Source organism: Oratosquilla oratoria, chromosome 6, assembly GCF_046742065.1.
Source record: "Oratosquilla oratoria isolate Oo_2021 chromosome 6, ASM4674206v1, whole genome shotgun sequence".
Lineage (NCBI taxonomy): Eukaryota > Metazoa > Arthropoda > Malacostraca > Stomatopoda > Squillidae > Oratosquilla > Oratosquilla oratoria.
Genome location: NC_134782.1, coordinates 80,898,440 through 80,923,661, shown reverse-complemented (window position 1 = coordinate 80,923,661; position 25,222 = coordinate 80,898,440).

Here is a 25,222-nt window from a genome sequence, read left to right as displayed (position 1 = left end):
GTTTAAACGATAATAACATTGACAAGGTTTGATGACAACTCTAACATATACTAATATTGCCAAGTTTAGATTATACTAATCATGATACTATTAATGATAAATTTAATATGAAGTATTAATGACAAGTTTAGAACATACTAATGATGACAAGTTTAGAATATACCAATGAAGACATGTTAGGACATGTTTATAATATACTGAAGTTTAGAAAGTACTATTAATTATAACTTCAATGTGTACTAATAACGAAAAGTATAAAACATTCTAATGATGACAAGTTTAAAAGATACTATTAATGATATCTTTGATGACAAGTTTAGAACTTTGATGACAAGTTTAGAACATTCTAATAATGACAGGTTTAGATGATGCTACTAAAATAACTAATAATGACGAGTATAAGAATTATTAGAATGACATGTTTAGTATATACTAATGAAGACAAGTTTAGAAGGTAATATTTATGATAACTTTAATGTTTACTTATAATATTTTTTTTTAGAATATACTAATAATAAGAAGTGTGCGATTAATTATGAATTATATTTGCACAAATAATGACAAATTTAGAATGTGGTAATAATCGGTACTTTTAATATTTTTATTGTTGTAATGATGTCAAGATTAGAATATAATAGTAATAATAACTTTAATATACTGAGAAGATTAGAAGATTCTCTTAGCAATATCTTTAACATGTACTATTAAAGAAACTTTAGAATATACTAAGAATTACAAGTTTAATGTGTCATAATGTCATATCTAAAAGATACAATTGACTGAAACTTTTAGTTTTTGGATAATGACTAACAATAACAGGTTTAGAATGATTACTAGTTAATGTTTGCATTATTCTAATAATGACAAGTTGACAAGGAATTATCAATGATACCTTTGATATGTTAATATACGATTAATGACACTTTTTAGGTACCACTAATAAAAACTTTAATGTGTACTAATATTGACAAATTAAGATTATGGAATTAATGATAATTTCAACGAGTACTTTTAATGACAAGTTTAGGATATACCAATAAGGAGAAGTTCAGAGGATTCTTTTAATAATAACTTAAATATGTACTAAGAGTGACAACTTTAGAATATACAAGTTTGGAAGATACTATTAATGATAACATTAATGTGTACTAATCATGAAATTTGAGAATATACTATTATGGGTAAGTTTATAATATACTCATAATGACAAGTTTAGAAAGTAGTATTAATGGTAAGTTTAATGTATAGTTAAGAATATATTTATAATGGCAAGTATAGAACATACTAATAATGTCAAGTTTACAAGATACTAATAATGATAACTAATAATAATAATAATTATAAAACCTATTAATAATGATCAGATTAAAGATACTATTAATGGTAATTTTAATTTGTACTATTAATGACAAGTTTAGAATATACTAATAATGAAATTTTAGAATATTCTATTAATGATAGCTTTAAAGTGTACCAATAGTGACAAACTTAGATAATCAATACTATTAATGATAACTCTAATATATACTCATAATCACATGTTTAGAATATACTAATAAGGAAAGTTTAGAAGGTAGTGGTAATGATAACTTTAGTATGCACTAATAATGGCAATTGTAGAGGATAATATTAGAAAATATTATGAAAGTTGTGAATATACTATTATGGGTAAGTTTATAAAATACTAATAATGGCAAGTTTAGTAAGTAGTATTAATGGTAAGTTTAATGTATAGTAATAATGATACGTTAAGATACTGATAATTACAAATATTAGAAGGTAATATCAATGATAACTATAATGTGTACTAATAATGACAAAGTTAGAATATACGAATAATGACAAATTTGGAAGGTGCTACAAATCATGTGTATTAATACTAACAAGTTTCGAATATAATGGTAATGACAAGTTTAGAATAATGACAACTTTAGAATACACTAATATTGCCATGTTTAGAATATATCTAATAAGCACTAAGAATGAAAAGTTTAGAACATGCCAATGAAGACATGTTTAGAATATTCTCCTGGTTAGTTTATACGGATAGAAAGTGCTTAATATAGAACATACTAATAATGATCAGATTAAAGATACTATTAATGATAACTTTAATGTGTACTATTACTGACAAGTTTAGAATATAGAAGTAATGACAAGTTTAGAATGGTGATTTTAATGTGTTCTAATATGTTCAAATAAATAAAAGTTAGGAAGATGCCTTTAATGATAGTTTTAACATGTACTAATAAAAAAAAGTTTAAAAGGTATTTTTATAAGGCAAGTATATACTAATGACGTCCAGTTAAGAGGGTAATATTGATAATAACGTTAATGTGTACTAATAATGACAAATTTAGAATATACTAATAATGATGCTTAGATAGTACTATTAATGTGCACAATTAATACCAGAATATACAGATAATGACAAGTTTAGAAGATACTACTAACAATAACTTTAATATGCATCAATAATGACAGGTTTATAATATACTAATAAAAAAAAGTTTAGAATACACAAATACTGACATGTTTGGAAGGTGTTATAATTGATAAGTTTAATGTGTACTAATAATGACAAGTTTATAATGTAGTAACAATGACAAATTAAGAAGGTGGTATTAACTATAACTTTAATGAGTCCTAATAATGACAAAATTAGAATATACTAATAATGACATGTATGGAAGATAGAACGGAATATAACTGTTAAAGGACAAGTGTAGAATATACTAATAACGATAAGTTTAGAAGGTTTATACTTTATTTTGTACTAATAATGACAATGTGTATTAATAAAGACAACTTTAAGGTGTAATAATGACAAGTTTAGAATATAATAATAATGAGTTTAGAATATACTAATAATAATACGTTTAGAATATACTAATAATGAAAGTTTAGAATATCCAAACAATGACATTACACATTAGACTTAAGCTTGTCAACGATACTTTTTTTTTATAAACTTGTCGTTAGTAATACGTTCTATACTTTTCATTAAAGTTATAACTAATAGTATGCTCTTAATTTGTCATTAACCGTATATTCCAAACTTGTCATGGTCAAATCATCATTATTAGTATACATTAAAAATATAATTAAATGTATCTTCAAAACCTGTCATTATTGGAGTATTCTAGCCTTGTCATTATTAGTATATTCTAAACTTATCATTAGAACATATCATTAATAGTATCTTTAAAATTGTCATTATTATTTATCATTTATAGTACTTTCTAAACTTCTCATTATTGGTATATTCTAAACATGTCAATATTAGTATATTCTAAACATATTTTTTTGGTATACTCTAGACTTTTCATTATTATGATATTCTAAACACGTCACATTAAATTTATCATTAATAGGACGTTCTAAACTTATCATTATGAGTACATTTTTAACTTTGCAATATATGTACATTCTAAAGTTGTCTTTGTCATTATTAGCATATTCATAAACATTAAAGTTTACAATCAATAGAATCAATAGAATATTAGTATATTCCAAACTTGTCATTATTAGTACATATTAAAATGATCATTATTCTAATCTTCTTTTTATAAGTATATTCTAAACTTGGCATTATTATCATTAGTACACATTAGTACATATTAATATTATCATTAGTACACATTAATAGTACCTTCTAAACTTATCATTAACAGTCCCCTCTAAAGATGTAATTATTAGTATATTCTAAACTTGTCAATATTAGTACACATTAAAGTTATTATTTATAGTACGTTTTTAACGTACTATAAATAATAACTTGTCACTGTTACCATATTCTAAACTTTTATTATTAGTATGCTCTAAAATTAACAATACCTTCTAAACTTGTCATTATTAATACATTCTAAGCTTTCATTATTAGTGTATTCTAAACGTTTCATTATTATTACAAATTAATCACCATTAATAGTAGCTTCTAAACTTCTCTTTCAACTTCTCGTTATTAGTATATTCTAAAATTATCATTATTAGTACACATCCATATTATCTTTAGATACCTTCTAATATTGTTTTTATTGTTATACACTAAACTTGTCTGTGTTAGTATAATCAATTTTTTTTATTATTACTACAAATAGTACCTCATAAACTTTCTTTATATGTATATTTTAAAGTTGTCATTAAAAGTACCTTCTAAACTTACCATTATAACTATATTCTAAGTTTTAAAGTTATCATTAATAGTACCTTCTAAACTTGTCAATATTAGTACACATAGTTAACAGTTATTTTTAACTTCTAAATTTGTACTATTAGAATATTCTAAACTTGTCTTTATTAGTATATTATAAACTATAATTATTAGTACACATTAAAGTTTTCATTAACAGTGCCTTCTAAAGTTCTCATTATTACGTGTCATTACACATTCAAGTATCTTTTAATAGGATCTTTTAAACTTATCATTATTGCTATATTTTAAACATGTCAATATTAGATTATTCTTGTTTCAGTATTAGTACATTCGAAAGTTATCACTAATAGTACTTTCTAGACTTGTCATTATTAGTATATTCAAAACTTGTTATTTTCAAACTGTAATTTTTAGTACATGCTATCTCATTAGAATTGTCATTAATGGTACCTACCCGGCCTTTATTTGTATATTCTAAACTTATTATTAGTATACTCTAAATATATCATTATTAGTTCACTTTAAGGTTACTATTACTAGTACACATTAAAGTTATCATTACAAGTACATTCTAGAATTGTCATTATTAACTTATTCTAAACTTCTCATTATAAGTATATTCTAAACTTTTCATTTTGATTCCAAATTTGTATTTATTAGTACACATTAAAGTTATCATTAATAATATCTTCCAAACTTTTCATTATGAAATTGTCAATAATACTACCTTCTAAGCTTCTCATTATTACTATATTCTAAACTTGTCACACAAAAAATGAATACCATCTAAACTTCTCATTATTTGTGTGTTTTAGCTGTCATATTCTAAATTATTCAATATTTGTACATATCAAAGCTATTTAATAGAACCTTCTAAAATTGTCATTATCAAAACATGTTAAAGTTATTATAAATATCATTTTGTAAAATCTTAATTATTAGTACACATTATATTTATCATTAATAGTACTATCGACAATATTCATTATTAGTATATTCTAAACTTCTCATATTAAAGTTATCATCAATAGTTCCGATTGAGCATGTTATTCTTAGTATATTCTAAACTTGTTACTATTAGTGCATATTAAAGTTATCATTAAAAGTATACTCTAAATTTGTATTTTTTTAGGGCACATTAGAGATTTTACTAATAGGACCTGCTAAACACTATACTTTTTTTCTAAACTTTCCATTTTTATCATAAATTAATTTTTTCATTAACATGTAAACTTGTCATATTCTAAACTTTTCATCATTTTTTATCAGTTGTCATTAAGGTACCCTCTGAAGTTGTATATTACAAAAACTTACTTTACTTGTATATTACACAAATGCTAATTTTAGTGTATTCTAAACTTGTCATTATCATCACATTAGCACATATTAGCACCTTCTAAAATCGTCATTATTATTATATTAAACTTGTCTTAATCAGTATATTCTAAACTTATCTTCTAAAGTTTTCTTCTAAACATGCTATTTTTATATATTCTAAACTTTTCAACATTAGTACACATTAATTCATTCTTACTGTACCTTTCAAACTTGTGATTATTAGTATATCAAAATCTTGACTGTATTAGTACACCTTGAAGTTATCATTAATAGTAGTTTCTTATCATCATTTGCCATTCTCATATAAGTTATCATTAATAGTATCTTTTAAATATCTAATTTTTACTATAATTTAAACTTCTCATTATTGGTGTTTTCTAAATTTGTCATTATTGGATTACATTAAATTGATAGTATTTTCTGAACTTGTCATTATTACTGTATTTTAAACTTGTTGTACACATTAAACTTGTCTTTATAACTGCACATTAAAATAATCATTAATATTATCTTTCTAAATTTGTCATTTTACTACACATTCAATTTACGAATAGAACCCTCTACACTTGTTATCATTAATACATATTGAAGTTTTCATTAAAAGCTTCTCTTTATTAGTACACGTTAAAGTTACCATTAATAGTATATTATAAATGTCATTATTAGTGCACATTAAAGATATCATCAATATTTTCTGGGTCCATGACTTTTCGTCGCCGTCTTTTCGTCGCCGGACTTTTCGTCGCCGACGTTTCGTCGCCGGACATTTCGTCGCCGCGACTTTTCGTCGCCGGACGTTTCGTCGCCGCGACATTTCGTCCCCGCGACTTTTCGTCGCCCCAAGCATAAATTGTATGCAAAGATTGACAATATTTGAAATATAAAATAATTGAAATATAAAATTGGAAATATATGATTTAATGCCAAATTCAATATACTTCTTCTGATTGATCTTGATGTGATTATTGGTAGTAGCGTCTGTCCAGCCTTACTAAAGAACTTTACATGTCAATACATATGGACTATTTACTAATAACTTACTAATTTTATAATTATGATTTCGTGTGAAATTATTACTGTATGATATGCCAATAATGAATTATCATATATACTGACGTGTCAAATATATATTTAGATAATGATGTATTAAATTATTTATTGTAATTTAAATAAAATTGTATTTCATCTACGTAAGTTAGGGCTCAGGTATTTGCAAGTCGGACTGGTTAAGGCAAGAATGAATGGTTTATACGGCACTGAGATGTAGCTATTTGCTACACTCATATTATTGCATTGGGAGTAGGAATATAAGTACAAGTATGACATTAAATCATATATTTCCAATTGTCAATCTTTGCATACAATTTATGCTTGAGGCGACGAAAAGTCCGGCGACGAAAAGACCGGCGACGAAAAGTCGCGGGGACGAAATGTCGCGGCGACGAAACGTCCGGCGACGAAAAGTCGCGGCGACGAAACGTCCGGCGACGAAAAGTCGGCGACGAAAAGTCCGGCGACGAAAAGACGGCGACGAAAAGTCGTGCACCCATATTTTCTAGTGATGAAAATATTCATATATTTCAAGCTGATCATTAAAATGATCATTAACAGTACCTTGTATATCCCAAACAATAATCATTAGAAGACATGGAAGTTTTCATTTATATTACATTTTACTTTGTCATTATTAGTATGTTCTAAACTTTTCATTATTAGTACAAATTAAAGTTATAATAAGTACCTTCTAAAGTTGTCATGATTAATATATACTAAACATGTACAGAGTGAAGTTATCATAAATATTATCGTCTAATAATAGTATATTCTAAACATGTCATTATTCTAAATTTGTCATTCTTAGTATATTCTAAACTCGCTATTATTAGTACACATTAAGTTTATCATTAATAATACCTTCTAACTTTGTAATTATCAGTGTATTCTAAACTTGCCATTACAAGTATATTCTAAACCTGACATTATTAGCATATTCTAACTTTTTCGTTATTAGTATTGTCAATATTAGCTTGTCAATATTTGTATGTTCTAAACCCTAATTATTAGTACACAAACAATATTTTCTAAAGTCGAAACATATCTTCTTTGGTATTCAAAACTTGTCATTAATAGTACACATTAAAGTTATCACTATTAGGACCTTGTAAGCTTATCATTATTAATATATTCTAAACTTGGCAATACTAATATATTCCAAAGTTTGTGAGTATTATGTTCATATGTTCTAAAATTGTGAGTATTAGCACATGTTAAAGTTATTATTATGACATTGTTAGTTTTTTTCAAAACTAATCATTATTAGTACGTATTATAGTTAGCATTAATAGCAACTTCTAATTATGCTATTAATAATATTTACTAAACTTTACATTATTGATATAATTCAAACGTGTCATTATTGCTACACATTAACATCATCATTACCTTAGATTGTTATATGTACTAATTGTCACATGTTTACAACATGTGACTATTAGTACATATTAAAGTTATCATTAATAGTGCCATTATTATTATATACCAAACATTAATTATTAGAAGATATTAAAGTTTTTATTTATTTATACATTCTAAGTTTTTCATTATTAGTATGTTCTAAACTTGTCATTATTAGTACAAATTATAGTTATCATATATAGAACCTTCTAAAATTGTCATTTTTAGTAATTTCTAAACCTGCCATTATCAATATATTCTAAACTTTTACACATTAAAGTGATCATAGATATTATCTTCTAAGCTTATCATTAGTATTCTCTAATTATGTCATTATTTTAAACTTGTGATTTTTAGTATATTCTAAGCTTATCATTAATAGGTTCATACTAAATTTTTCATTAGTTATACCTTCTATATTGATATATTCTTAACTTGTCATTACATGTGTATTCTAGACCTGACATTATTAGCATATTCTAAATTTGTCACTATTGGTATATTGACCCATTAAAGCTTGTCATTATTAGTACACATTAGTTATCACTAACAATACTTTCTTAAGTTGCCATTTTCGTAAATTCGAAAATGTCATTATTAGTCACTATTAGTCACTATTGGTATATTAGTCACTATTGGTATATTCAACACTTGTCATTATTAGTACCTATTAAAGCTTGCCATTATTAGAACACATTAGTTATCACTAACAATACTTTCTTAAGTTGCCATTTTCGTAAAAATCATTATTAATAAGTAATAAACAGATATTCTTTGGTATTCTAAACATTGAAGTTATCATTACTAGGACCTTGTATCCTTACCATTATTAGTATATTCTAAACTTGGTAATGATAATATATTCCGAGTTGATTATTATCCTAAAGTTGTCATTATTAGTATATTCTAAACTTTTGAGTATTAGTTATCATTAGTGTCTTCTAAACATGTCATTGTTAGTATATTCAAAAACAATTATTAGTACGTATTATAGTTATCTTTAATAGCAAGTTCTACTATGCTATTATTAGTATTTCATTATAATATATTTCAAACGTGTCATTATTACTACACATTAACGTTATTATTAATGTAACCTTCTAAACATGCCATTATTAAAATATTGTAAACCTGTGAATATTAGTACACCTTAAAGTTATAATCAATAGTGCCTTTAAAATTGTCATAATTTTGTCATTGTTCGTATATTCAACTTTCATTAATAGTATATTCTAAACGTATTCATTAATAGTATATTCTAAAATCATCATTATTATATTCTAAATTTGTGATTATTAGTACACCTTAAACTTATCATTAAACCTTGTAAACCTTAAAACTTATATGCTAAACTTGTCATTATTAGTACAAAATAAAGTTATCATTTATAGAACTTATCGTTATTAGTATAATCCACACATGTCATTATTTCTACATATTAAAGTTATCTTTAACAGTATCTTCTAAACTTGTCAGTCTCAATTTGTCATTATTGGTATATTCAACACTTGACATTATTAGTACCTATTAAAGCTTGTCAATTTTATGTTCTAAACCCTCATAAATAGTACATGGTAAACATATCTTCTTCGGTATTCTAAACTTTATTGGTGTACATTAAATTTATCATTACTAGGACCTTGTATCTTATCATTATTAGTATATTCTAAACTTGATGATAATAATATATTACGAGTTCATCATTATTCTAAACTTTTCATTATTAGTATATTCTAAACTTCTGAGTATTAGTACATATTAAAGTTATTAGTAAAGAGTATTAGTACATTAGTAAAGAGTATTAGTACATATTAAAATACATATTAAAGTAGTGTCTTCTAAAGTATGTTATATTCAAAACTAATTATTAGTACGTATTATAGTTATTCTTAATAGCAATTTTTACTATGCTATTATTAGTATTATTAATTATATTAAAATTTTATATTTATAATTATGCACTAATAGTAACAAGTGAAGAATATACTGAGAATAACATTTTCATTCGGAACTATTGATGATAACTTTAATATGAGAAGTTTAAAATATATTAGTAATGAATATTGTCGATAGTACTATTAATGATATATACAATGTGTAACTATAATCAAAATCTTAGAAAAGTATATCTATAATGACTTTAATATGTTTTAATAATGAAAATTTAGAATATACTAACAATGACAACTATAGAATTTCATCATAATGTGTATTAATAGGGACAAATTTATAATATTTTAATTATGACAAATTTAGAAGGTATTATTAATGATAACTAGTGTACTAGTAATAACAAGTTTAGAATAAACTAATAATGACAATTTTAGAAGGTACTATTGCATGATAGCTTTAATGTGCTCTAATAATGACAAATTTAGAATATGCTAGTAATGAAAATTTTGTAATATATACAAATAATGTCAAGTTTAGAATGTATTATTAATAATAGCTTTAATATGACATCATATACTTATAATGCTAGGCACAGTTAATGATAACCTTTATGTGTACTAATAATGGAAAGACTAGAATATAACAACAATGACTTTTATGTGTACTAACAATAAAAAATATATATACTATAATGGCAAGTTTGTAATATAATAATAATGACTAGTTTAAAAGATATATTAATAATGCATTTAACTCTGACAAGTTTAGAAGGTATTATTAATAATAACTTTAACGTGTACTAATAATCAGAAGTTTACAATATAGTAATAAAAAGAGGTTTAGAAGGAACAGGTATGTGTACTAATAATGGAAAGATTAGAATATACCAATAATTACAAGTTTAAAGGGTACTGTTCAAGATAACTTTAATTTGTACTACTAATAAACAAGTATACTAATAAAGACAAGTTTAGAATGCACTCTAATAAATTCAACAAAAAGTTTAGAATATGGTAATGATAACAAGTTTAGAAGGTACTATTAAGATCTCTAATAGTGACAAGTTTAGTATGTACTTATAATGAAAAGTTTAAAGGTACTATCATTGACAAGTTTTAGAATGTACTTATAATGAAAAGTTTTGAAAATATTATCAATGATAACGTTCATGTTATACTGATAAATACAAACAAATGCAAAAACTACTAATATTTGTAATTATGAGTATCCTCTACAATTGCCATTATTAGTGCATATTAAAGTTATCATTAACAGTATCTTATAAACTTGTCATTATTAGAATGTTCTAAACTTGTCATTATTAGAATGTTCTAAACTTGTCATTATAAGTTCTTAACGTTTCATTATTACTATAGATTAAACTTACCATTAATACTACTTTCTAAACTTGTCATTATTAGTATTTTATAAACTTACCCATAATAATATAATCTCAACTTTCATAATATTTTCTAATATTTGTTATTTTCAGTATCCTCTTCAATTGCCATTATTAGTGCATACTAAAGTTATCATTAACAGTACCTTCTAAACTTGTCCTTATATTCTAAATATATGATTATGAGTACATATTAGAGTTATTAATAATAGTATTGATTGTCTAAGCTTGTCACTATCATTATAAGAATATTCTAAAATTTCATTATTAGTATATTCTAAACTTGTCATTAATAGTACACATTAAAATTATCATTAATAGCATCTTTAATCTGATCATTATTGGTAGGTTCTATAATAATCATTATTATTATTAGTTATCATTAACAGTATGTTGTAAACTTGTCATTATTAGTATGTTCTATACTTGTCATTATATTTATATTCTGGACGTATCATTATCACTATACATTAAACTTACCATTAATACTTTCTAAACTTGTCATTATTAGTATATTACAAACTTACCCATAGTAGTATATTCTCAACTTTCATGATTAGTACACATTAATGTTATCATTAATAGTAGCTTCCAAACTTGTATAACCTTGTATATTCTAAAGTTGTCACTCTTAGTACATATTTAAGTTATTATTAAAAGAATCTTCTGAATTTGTCCTTATTGGTAGGTTATTATTGGTAGGTTCTATAATAATCATTATTATTATTAGTTATCATTAACAGTATGTTGTAAACTTGTCATTATTAGTATGTTCTATACTTGTCATTATATGTATATTCTTAACGTATCATTATCACTATACATTAAACTTACCATTAATACTTTCTAAACTTGTCATTATTAGTATATTATAAACTTACCCATAGTAGTATATTCTCAACTTTCATGATTAGTACAAATTAATAATATCATTAATAGTAGCTTCCAAACTTGTATAACCTTGTATATTCTAAAGTTGTCACTCTTAGTACATATTTAAGTTATTATTAAAGGAATCTTCTGAACTTGTCCTTATTGGTATATCCTAAACTTGTCATTAAAAGCACTCGTATAATTATTTTTGATACCATAATCTTAATTTGTCATTATTAGTACACATTAAAGTTTTTATAAGTGGTACCTAATAAGTGCCATTAATCGTATATTCTAAACTTTTCATTACTAGAACATATTAAAGTTATCATTGATAATTCCTTGTCAACTTGTCATTATTAGAATAATTCAAACATTAATTAGTATTCTAAACTTGTATTCTAAACCTAGTACATATTAAATTTTCAGTTAATTGTACCTTTTAGATATGACATTATGACACATTAAACTTGTAATTCTTAGTATATTCTAAAGTTTCTTTAATAGTACAACACAATAAAGTTATTAAAAGTACCGATTATTACCACATTCTAAATTTGTCATTATTTGTGCAAATAAAATGTATAATTAATCGCACACTATTATTAGTATATTCTAAATTTGTTATTATTAGTAAACACTGAAGTTATCATAAATATTACCTTCTAAAACTTGTCATCATTAGTATATTCTAAACATGTCATTATTAGTACATTCTAATAATTCGTAATATGTTCTAAACTCGTCATTATTAGTTATTTTAGTAGCATCTTCTAAACCTGACATTATTGGAATGTTCTATACTTGTCATTATAAGTACACCTCATTAGAATGTTTTATACTTTTCATTATTAGTACACATTAAAGTTATAATTAATAGTACTTTCTAAACTTCAGTATATTATAAACATGTATATCCTAAACATGTCTTCATTGGTATATTCTAAACTTGTCATTGATACTTCATATTAAATTTATCATGAAGTTCTAAACTTATCATTATTAGTATATTCTAAACTTGGCAATATTAGTATATGTTAGAGTTATTATTATCATTTAAACTAGTATATTCTAAACATTCTAAACTTGGTATGTTCTAAACTTATCATTAGTAAAAATTTAAGTAATTAATAGTACCTTCGAAACTTATCATTAACTGTACCCTTTAAATGTTTAATTATTACTATATTCTAAACTCGTCATTATTAGTTATCATTAATCGGAATATCGGAATATTCTAAACTTGTCATTATCAGTACCCATCAGAGATATCATTAATAGTGCCTATTAAACTTGTCATCATTAGAATGTTCTATACTTTTCATTGTTAGTACACATTAAAGTTATCATTAATAATACTTTCCAAATTTCTCATTATACGTATATTCTGAATATGTCTATATTGGAATATTCTAAACATGTCATTACTAGTACGTTCTAAACTTGTCATTAATAGTTCATATTAACTTATCATTATTAGTATATTTAGAATATACTAATAATGATAAGTAATATTGGCAATATTAGTTTATGAGTTGTCATTATTATTATAGTTTAAACTAATATATTCTAAAGATGTCGTTATTAGTATATTCAAAACTCGTCATTATTAGTAAACTTATTATTAATAGTATCTTCTAATCTTTACATTATTACTATATTACCTGGCATTATTAGTGTGTTCTAAACTTATTATTAGTGAAAATTAAAGTCATAATAGTACCTTCTACACTAATCATTAACAGTACCCTTTTAACTTGTAATTATTAGTATATTCCAAACTTGTCAATATTATTACACATTAAAGTTATCATTATCGTTAAAAACTTGTCACTACTAAAATATATTCTAAACTTGTTTTTATTAGTACACATTAAAGTCATCATTAATAGTTCCTTTTCAAACCTGTCGTTACATGTATATTCATTATTAGTACACATTAAAGATACTAATTGTATTTTCACACTCTTCATTATTAGTATATTCTAAAAATCTTATTATTAGTGCACATTAATGTTATCTTTAGAAATACCTTCTAATCTTGGGAGTGGTGTTTTATGTTTATTTTTTTATTTTTTTATTTTTTAATTTTTTAATATTTTATATTTTTAATTTTAAATTTTTTATTATTTAATATTTTTTTATTTATTTTTTTTTATTTTATAATTTTTTTTTATTTTATTTATTTTATAAAAAATTTTTTTTTTAATGATTTTTATATATAATGTTTTTTTTAAATTTATTTATTTATAATTTTATTTAATAATTTTTTTTTTTTTTTTTTTAATTTTTTATATTTTTTTTTTTTTTATTTTTTAATTATTGTATTTTATTTTTTTTATAAATTTTTTTAGAATAAAATTTTTTTTATTTTCTAAATAACTTTTTATTTAATTTTATTTGTTATAATTTAATGTTTTAATTTTTTATGCTTAATATTTTTTTTTATATATATATTTATTTTTTTAATTTATTTTTTTTTTTTTTTATTTATATTTTTATTTTTTTATTTGAAACTTTTTTTTTTTAATGTTTATGTTTTAATATTTTTTTTAAGTTTGTTTTTTAAATTATTTTTTTTTATTTAAAACATATTTTTTTTTAAATTTTTTACAACTTTTATATCTTTTTAATAATTATCTTTATTTGTTTTAATATTTTTTTATTTTACATTTTTTTAATATATTTTTTTTTTTTTTTTTTTTTTTTTTTAAACGCGTAAATTTTTTTATTTAGAAATATTTTTTTTTTTTAATATATTATTTTTATTTATTTTTTAATATTTTAGTTATTTTTTTTTTTTTTTATCTTTTTATTTATTAATTTTGTATTTTTTATTATCAGGGGGGGGGGGATCTTGCGGGTGGGGTTCTTGGGTGGGGGGGGGGGTTATTTTATCAGTATTTATTTATTGTTTTATTTTTTATTTTAAGTTTTAAACTAAATTTATTATTTTTTTTTTTCATTTTTAGAATTTTAAATCTTTTTATTTTATTTTAACTTGTCCATTATTTTTTTTTTTTTAATTATTTTAAAATTAATTTTTATATATTTTCTGTTTATTTTTATTAATTTTTTTTTTATATATTTTTTTTTTTTAATTTTTTTAAATTTTTTTTTATTTTTTGTTTATTTTTTTTTATCATTATTAAAAATTTTTAAATACCTTTAATTAATTTTTATTTCTATTATTTATTTTAAATTTTTTTTTATATTATTTTTATATTAAATTTTTTTTTTTTTATATAAATAATTTTAATCTTTCATTAATATTTTATTTTTTTTTAGTATTTTCATTTTTCATATATTTTTTTATTAATAGTTTCTTTATAATTATTTTAAATCATTAAATATTTTTGTGGGGGTTGTTTAATTATTTTATTATTAGTTTTAGTATTGTTTATTGTTAGTTTTTAAATTTTAATTTTAATTTTTTTTTAACATTGTATTTTTTAATTTTTCAGTATTAGTATATTTATTTTTAATTTTCTGATTTTTTTATTGTATTTTTTTATTCTTTAAACTTGTATTATTAGTTTATTATTTTTAAGTTGTTCTTATTTAATTAGTATTTTTTGATTAATTTTATTTATTTATTTTTTTTTTTTTAATTAATTAATTTATTTGTTTTTAAATTCATTTTTATAAATTTTTAGTTTATTTTATTTCTTTATATTTTTATTTAATTTTTTAATTTTATTGTTTATTTTTTATTTTAAATTTAAGTTATTATTTTTTTAATAATATTTCTTTATTGTTTTGATTTTATTTTTTTTTATATTATTTTTATTTTTATATTTTTTAATTTTAATATTAAGTTTTTTTTTTTGTTTTATTTTTTTTTTTTTATTTAAGTTATTATATTTATTCCTTTTTATCATTATTATTAGAATTTTTTTTTTTAAAATAATATATTTTTTTTTTTTAATTTTATTTTAAATATTAAATTTTTTTTTTTTTTTAATATTGTATAATTGTTATTCTAAAGTTGTCTTTTATTTTAATATTTTTTTATATAGTACATTTAATATATTTATTTATATTTTTCATTTTTTGTAATTATTTTTAAAATGTATTTTTAATTATTTTTTTTTTTAGTAAGTTTTTTAAAGTTTTTATTTTTAATTTATCATTTTTCTAATTTTTTATATATTTAAATTTTTTTTTTTAATTTTTTTTTAATAATTTTGTTTTAATTTTTATTTTTTAGTTTTTTTTAATTTCTAAAGTTTTTTACATTTTTTTTATGTTTTTATTTTTTTTAAAGTTATAATTTATTTTTAAACTTTCTAAACTTTATGTAAACATTTATTATCCTTTTATTTAATTATTTTTTTTTTTTTTTTTTTAGTTATTTAATATTTTTATTTATATTTTTTTTTTATGAGTTATTATCATTATATTTTTTTTTTTTTTTTTTTTTTTTTTTATTTTTTTTTTTAATAAATAATTTATTTTTATTTTTAGTATTTTAAATTGTTTTTAATGTTAGAGTTTTTTTATTATTTTTCATCGTCATTTTTAGTTTAAATTAATCGAATATGCGAATATTTCTAAAATTTATTTTAAAAATTTATTTTTTTTCGGGAGGGACGGGAGGGGTATTTAAAATTTATTAATATGTTTTTATTTTTTATTATTTTTAATTTTTTATTTTTTTTTTATCGGTATTTTATGTCTTTTTAGTATTTATACATGTTATTTTTTTTAAACTTTTCATTAAAATTTTAATTTTTTATAATTTTTTTTTATTTTTAACTTTTATTTTTTATATTGTGTTTTTTTTTTTTTTTAAAATTTTTTATGTTTTTATTATTTATTTATATTTTTAAAATTTTTTAATTCATATTTATTTTTTATATTATTTTTATATTTATTTTAGTTGTTTTAATTATTTTTATAGTAATTACTTTTTTTTCATTATTATTTTTAATGTATTTTTTTTTATATTATTTTTTTTTATTTGTTATTTATTATTTATTAACTTTTCAAATTATTTCTTTTTTTTTATTAATTTAAGTAATTTATTTTTATTTTATTTTTTTTTTTTTTAAATTATTTTTAATTTTTTTAATAATTTCATATTAGTATTATTTTTACTTTTTTTTTATTTTTTTATTATAGTTTATTTTTTTTATTTTTATTTTATTTTTTTTTTTTTAAATTTTTTATTTTTTTTATTAAAGTAAATAATTTTTTTAGTTTATTTTTAATTTTATTAATTAATATTTTATTTTTTAATATTTTTTATATACAATTTATCATTTTTTTTATTAATTCTAGATTTTTTTTTATTTTTTTATATTATATTTTTTTTTTTTTTTAATTCTAATATTATTATTTATTTTTAATTTATTAATTAAAATAGTTTCTTATTTAATATTTTTTTATCTTTCTGTTTTTTTTTATTTTTTTTTCATGATTATTACTTATTTTATTTTTTTTTATAAATTTATAATTTGTATTTTATTTTATTTTTTTATTAATTATTATTTTTATTTATTTTATTTATTTTTTATTTTTTTTTTAATTTTTTTTTTTTTTTTTTTTTTTTTTTTTTTATTTTTTATATATTATTATTTATTTTTTAATTTTTTAAATTTATTTATTTTATTTTATTTATTATTATTTTTATATTTTTTTTTTTTTTTATTCTAAACTTAATATTAGTATAATTTCTAAATATGTCATTAGTTCAATTCTAAAATAAAGTATTATTTTAAATTGTCATTATTTAGTATTATTTATGTCTTATTATTATAATTTTATTATTGGTATAGTTTATAAAACTTTTCATTTTTCCAGATATATTCTAACATCTCATTAAAAGATCATTAAAGATATTATTGATAACTACCTATAAATTTGTATTTGTTATTTGTTTTGTATTTTTCTGTGTGAATGGTGGATGAGGAAACAAGAAGAAAGGCTGTACAAGTAGAAGAGAAGTTTAGCGAGCATTCACAGATTGGTTACGTTACAAAAGAGGACAGGGGAGTCATATGAGACGTACAAAGAAAAGATAAAAGAGAAGTAAAGCCAAAAGAATAAAATGAGGCCAAGAGGAGAGAAGAAGAGATGTGAGTAGGAGTAGGAGCAGATGTGAAATGGGGTAGGAGTGACAGAAAATTTTGAAAGTAATAAAAAGATGTTTGGAAAGGGGAAATTGTGTGGAGGGGGGTGGTGGAGAGGAAGAGGGAGGCATTGGATCAAGTAAGGAAGAATCGAAGGTGAAAAGGTACATATGAGGGGAGTTGATAATGGAAAGAGGATGTAGTGAGGGGAGAATGGGGCGAATATTTTTAGGGAGTTGCTGAATGTGAAGGAGTTATGTCAGGGGGGAAAGATAGCTGTAGTGGGAAATGCGAAGTGGTGGGGCTTGGGGAAGATGGGGGAGGCGGGGTGATGAGGACGAATGGAGGAAGATTTTAGGGGGAAGGTAAGGAGGATGAGGTTGATAGGCAGCTGCTAATGAAGAGGATGAAAGCAGGTATGTGGACTGGTCTGGGGGGGGGGGGATGGATGTCCATGGTGGGGGGGGGGGGGGGGGGGGGGGAGGTGTATGGGGAGTGAGGGAGGTTGCTGAAAATAGTGGATATTTCAGGGTTGTCATTATGAGTAATATTCTATCTTTTCATGATTACTACTTATAGTGCCTTTTAAATTTTCTTTGTATATTATTAGTTCATATTAACGTTATAATTATTAGTACCTTCTAAACTTATCATTATTAGTATATTCTAAATTCTAAACTGTCATTATTAGTACATATTATAGTTTAGCAATTATAGTAACATCTCAACTTGTTATCATTAGTATATTCTAAACTTAACAGTATCTTCTAAACTTAGTACACATTAAAAGTTATCATTTTAATAGGATCTTTTAAACATATTATTGCTATATGTCGATATTAGTTTCTTCTAAACTTGTCATTATTTTTTTATTCTAAACTTTTTATTGTTTGTATATTATAAACTTTTCAGTATTAGTACACTCTAAAACTATCATTAATAGTACTTTCTAAACTTGTCATTACTAGTATATTCTAAACTTGTCATTATTTCTTATGTCATTATTTAATTTAGTCAACTTTAAGGTTATCATTGATAGTTCCTTATAAAATTGTCATTTTCAATATATTCTAAACATCTCATTAAAGTTATCATTAATAGTACCTAACCTGCCTTTATTTGTATATCCTAAACTTAATATTAGTATACTCTAAATATGTCATTATTAGTTCACTTTAAAGTACATTCTAAAATTGTCATTATTAGTTTATTCTAATTTTAATAATTTTATTATTGGTATATTCTAAAAAACTTTTCATTTCCAGAACACATTAAAGATATTATTGATAACTTATAAATTTGTATTTGTATTTGTTTTGTATTTTCTGTGTGAATGGTGGGATGAGGAAACAAAGAAGAGCTGTAGAAGAGAAGAAGCGAGCATTCACAGATTGGTTACAAAAGAGGACAGGGAGTCATATGAGACGTACAAAGAAAAGAAAAGAGAAGTAAAGCAAAAGGTAAAGGAGGCAAAGAGGAGAGCAGATGTGAAATGGGGTAGGAGTAATGACAGAAAATTTTTGAAAGTAATAAAAAGATGTTTTGGAAAGAAATTAGGAGAGGAAGAGGAGGCGAATCAAGTAAGGAAGAAAAGGTAAAAGGTACAGATGGAGAGTTGATAATGGAAGAGATGGCAGTGAGGGGAAGATGGGCAGAATATTTTAGGGAGTTGCTGAATTGAAAGGAGGATAGGGAAGGAAAGATAGCTGTAGTTGGGAAATGCGAAGAAAATGAGAGTGATGAAGTGAGGAGAATGGAGGAGAAATAAGGAAGGATGAGGTGAAGGCAGCTGTAAAGATGATGAAAGCAGGTAAGGCACCTGGTCTGGATGGATGTCATGCAGAATGTCTGAAAAAGGGAGGTGCAAGTGATGGTGGACTGGTTGGTGAGGTTATTTAATGTTTGCTGGAGAGAGGGTAGAGTACCGGAGGACTGGAGTTGTGCCTGTATAGTTCCTCTTTACAAGGGAAAAGGGGACAAGTGTGAATGTAGTAATTTTAGAGGGATTAGCCTGTTGAGTGTAGTAGGGAAGGCTTATGGGAGGATCTTAATTGAGAGGATTAGGAGAGGAACAGAGGGAGTAATTGGTGAGGAACAGTGTGGATTTAGGACGGGTAGAGGTTGTGTAGATCAGATCTTTGTGGTAAGACAGATATGTGAGAAAGCTATAGGAAAGGGGAAGGATGTTTTTTGGGCTTTCATGGATCTGGAAAAGGCTTATGATAGGGTAGACAGAAAGGCACTGTGGGAGGTTATGCAGATTTATGGGATAGGAGGAAAGCTTTTGGGAGCTGTCAAGAGTTTTTATGAGAGTAGTAGAGCATGTGTTAGGATTAGAAATGGAGAGAGTGAGTGGTTTGAAGTAAAGGTGGGACTTTCGTCAAGGATGCGTTATGTCGTCCTGGCTTGTTCAACTTATACATGGATGGGGTGGTGCGAGAGGTGAATGCTAGGGTAGTGAGTCAGGGACTGGAGATGGTTAAAGAAAATGGAGAAAAGTGGGAGGTGAGCCAGTTGTTTTTTGCGGACGACACTGCGCTTGTGGCAGGGTCAGAGGAGGGATTGAGGAAGCTGGTGGCAGAGTTTGGGAGAGTATGTGATAGAAGAAAGCTAAAGATAAATGTGGGTAAAAGTAAGGTGATGAGATGTACAAGGGGTGAAAGTGGCAGTAGACTGGAAGTGAACATTAAGGGAGAGCGACTGGAGGAAGTGGATAGTTTTAGATACTTGGGTGCAAGTGTAGCAGGAAAAGGTGGAGTGAAGGTGGAGGTAGAATGTAGATTGAGAGAAGCGAGTAAATGCCTTGGTGGTTTAAAGAGTGTAATGAGGAATAGACATTTTGGAATGGATGCGAAGAGGAGACTGTATGAAGAAGTGATTGTGCCAACAGCACTGTATGGGGCAGAAACGTGGAACATACAGAGAAGAAGAGAGAAGGAGTTTGAATGTGTTTGAGATGAGGTGTCTGAGAAGTATGGTGGGGGTTACTAGGCTAGATAGAGTGAGAAATGAGGAGGTGAGGAGGAGAACAGGGGTGAAAAAGGATTTGGGAGATAGGGTTGATGAAAGAATATTAGGATGGTTTGGACACATGGAAAGAATGAGTGAAGAAAGACTAGTAAAAGAGGTATGGAAGGCAGATGTTGAGGGAGTGAACATGAGGGGACGTCCTAGGATGAGGTGGATGGATGGGGTGAAGGGGGCTTTGGGGAAGAGGGGAATGTCTGTTGAGGAAGGAAGGGAGAGGACGGAACACAGAGGTGAGTGGAGAATGGTTGTATATGGATGATGTTGTGACTGCATGAGGAGAAATGGGCGGGGAAGTGGGGGGTGGGGTAGTATGTGTGAGTAAATTTTGACGCAGCCCGAAGGGATTTCTCCCCGTCCTCGCCTTTTATGCAAAGGGGGACGGAGAGGGGGGGTCGCCGATTAAATGAAGCGGCCTCGCTGTGGATGTACTGTGTCTTGCGACACTGCTTCTGACCCAGGGCGGTGGGCAGGGTGCAGGGATGACCCGTCATCCAGGAGGTGCTCAGATGAGAGGAAGGGTTGGGAGGGGTGTGGAGTGTATTTAGGGATGAAATGGGTGGGAGTGTTTTTGTGCCTTTCCATTTTTGGCTACCTCCCTTGGAAGGGGGAAAAAGCCTTGGTATATGTATGTATGTAATTATTTTTTTGTATATTTGTGTTTTGTAGTTTTTGTATTTGTTTGTTTTTATTAGTATAACATAAACGTTATCATTGATAATATTTTCAAAAAATTTCATTATAGGTACATTCTAAACTTGTCAATGATAGTACCTTCTAAACTTATCATTACCATATTCTAAACTTTTTATTGAATTTATTAGAGTGCATTCTAAACTTATCTTTATTAGTATATTACAAACTTGTTTATTATTAGTACAAATTAAAGTTATCTTGAACAGTACCTTTTAAACTTGTAATTATTGGTATATTCTAATCTTTCCATTATTAGTACACATACCTGTTCCTTCTAAACCTCTTTTTATTAGTATATTGTAAACTTCTGATTATTAGTACACATTAAAGTTATTATTAATAATACCTTCTAAACTTGTCAAAGTTAAATGCATTATTAATATATCTTTTAAACTAGTCATTATTAGTATATTACAAACTTGCCATTATTAGTTTATATTTTCTTATTATCATTAGTACACATAAAAGTCATTGTTGTTATAGTCTAGTCTTTCCATTATTAGTACACATAAAGGTTATCATTAGCTGTACCTAGCATTATAAGTATATTGTAAACTTGTCACATTAAAGCTATTATTAATAATAAATTCTAAACTTGACATTATTTGTATATTACAAAATTGTCATTATTAGCATATTCAAAATTTGTCATTATTAGAGCACATTAAAGCTATCATGCAATAGTACATTCTAAAACTATCATTATTAGTATATTCTAAACATTACAGTTATTATTAATAATACCTTCTAAACTTGTCATAATTAGAATATTATAAATTTGTCCCTATTAATACCCATTATGATGAAATTCTATAGTTGTCATTGTTAGTATATTCTAAAAATGTTCATTATTAGTACAAATCAAATTATTTCATTATTAAAGCATATTAAAGTCATTATAGATATAATTTTCTAAGATTTTGATTATAGTTACACATTGTATATAACATTAATAGTATTATCGACAATATTCATTACTAATATATTTTAAACTTCTCATATTAAAGTTATCATAAATGGTTCCGAATGAACATGTTATTCTTAGTTCTTAACTTGTTACTATTAGTGCATATTAAAGTTATCATTAAAAGTATACGCTAAACATGTCATATTTTTTAAAATTTTTACTATTAGTACTCATTAAAGTAATTATTAGTACACATTAACATTAAAGATTTTCCTAATAGTACCTGCTAAACGCTATACCTTTTTTTTTTTTTACTAAATTTCCCATTTCATTATAAATTAAATTGTTCATTAACATGTAAACTTGTCATATTCTAAATTTTTCATTATCATTTCACATAGATTTTATCTTTAAAAGTGCTTTCCAAACTCGTCATTATTAGTATATTCTAAACTTCTCATTAATAGTATATACTCAACTTATCACTCTTGATAGACATTAAAGTTATCCTTAATAGTACCTTCTAAACTTGTAATTATTAGCATATTCTAAGCTTGTCGTTATTAGTACAAGTTAAAAATATCAATTATAGTACCTTCTTAACTTAATAGTACTTTGTTTATATTACCTTACCTTCTAAAAGTTGTCATTAAGGTACCTTCTGAAATTATCTTTACCTTATATTACAAAATACTATTTTTAGTGTATTCTTAACTTGTCATTATTACCACATTACCACATTACCACATTATTACCACATTAGCACATATTAACTTTAAACTTTAATGAGTCATAATAACAATAAAATTAGAATATACTAACAATGCCATGTATGGAAGATAAAACGAATAACTTTTATATGATTAACTTTTTATAATCACAGGTTTAGAATAACTAATGTGTACTAATAATCACAGGTTTTACAATATTTTAATAATGACATGTTTAGAAGGTTACATTAATGATAACGTTAATGTGTAGAAATAATGACACGTTTGAAATATATCAATAATGCTAATGATATAATTATAAAATATAAATATAATTATGAATATAAGATATATAACTAATAATACTAATAATAGCATAGTAAAAATTGCTATTAAGAATAACTATAGTACGTACTAATAACTAGTTTTGAATATACCAACAATGACATGTTTAGAAGACACTACTAATGATAACTTTAATATATATTAATACTCAGAAGTTTAGAATATACTAATAATGACAAGTTTAGAATAATGATAAACTCGGAATATATTATTATTACCAAGTTTAGAATATACTAATAATGATAAGGATACAAGGTCCTAGTAATGATAACTTTAATGTATACCAATAAAGTTTAGAATACCGAAGAAGATATGTTTAGTATGTACTAATAATGAGGGTTTAGAACATAAAATTGACAAGCTTTAATAGGTACTAATAATGTCAAGTGTTGAATATATTAGTATTGCCAAGTTTAGAATATACTAATAATGATAAGTTTACAAGGTCCTAATAATAACTTTAATGTGTACTAATAATAACAAGTTTAGAATACCAAAGAAGATATGTTTAGTATTTACTAATACTGATGTGTTTCGAATATAAGAACAATGACAACTTTACATAATATTGTATTGACAAGCTGATAATCACAAGTGTAGATTATACTAATAATGAAAAATTTAGAATATGCTAATAATGTCAGGTTTAGAATATACTTGTAATGGCAAATTTAGGAATACACTGATAATTACAAATATTCTAGTATTTCCATTATTTGTACACAAAAGTTATCATTAACATTATAAGTATAGTGTGAACATGTCAAATTAAATTAATAATACCTTTAAATTAATAATACCTTCTAAACCTGACATTGTTTGTATATTACAAAATTGTCATTACTAGCATATTCTAAATTTGTCATTATTAGTGCACATTAAAGTTATCATGCAATAGTACCTTCTAAACTTGTCATTATTAGTATATTCTAAACTTGTTATTACTAGTACACGTTAAAGTTATCATTAGTAATATCTTGTAAACTTGTCATAAGTTTAGAGTTTACTTTTAATGAAAAATTTAGAATATACTACTAATGGTAAGTTTAGATGGTCCTATTAATGGTATCTTTAATGTGTAATTATAATGACAAAGTGCGCATATAAAAACAATGACAAGTTTAAAAGGTACTATTAATGGCAACTTTAATGTGTACTTATAATGACAAGTTTAAAATTTACTAATAATGACAAGTTTAGGTTCTCTTAAAGATAACTTTTAATGTGTGCAAATGATGGCCACTTTAGAATATACTATTAATGAAAAGTTTAGAATATACGAATAATGACTAGTCTCGAGGGTAATATTAATAATAACTTTAATATGTACTAATAATGACAAATTAATAT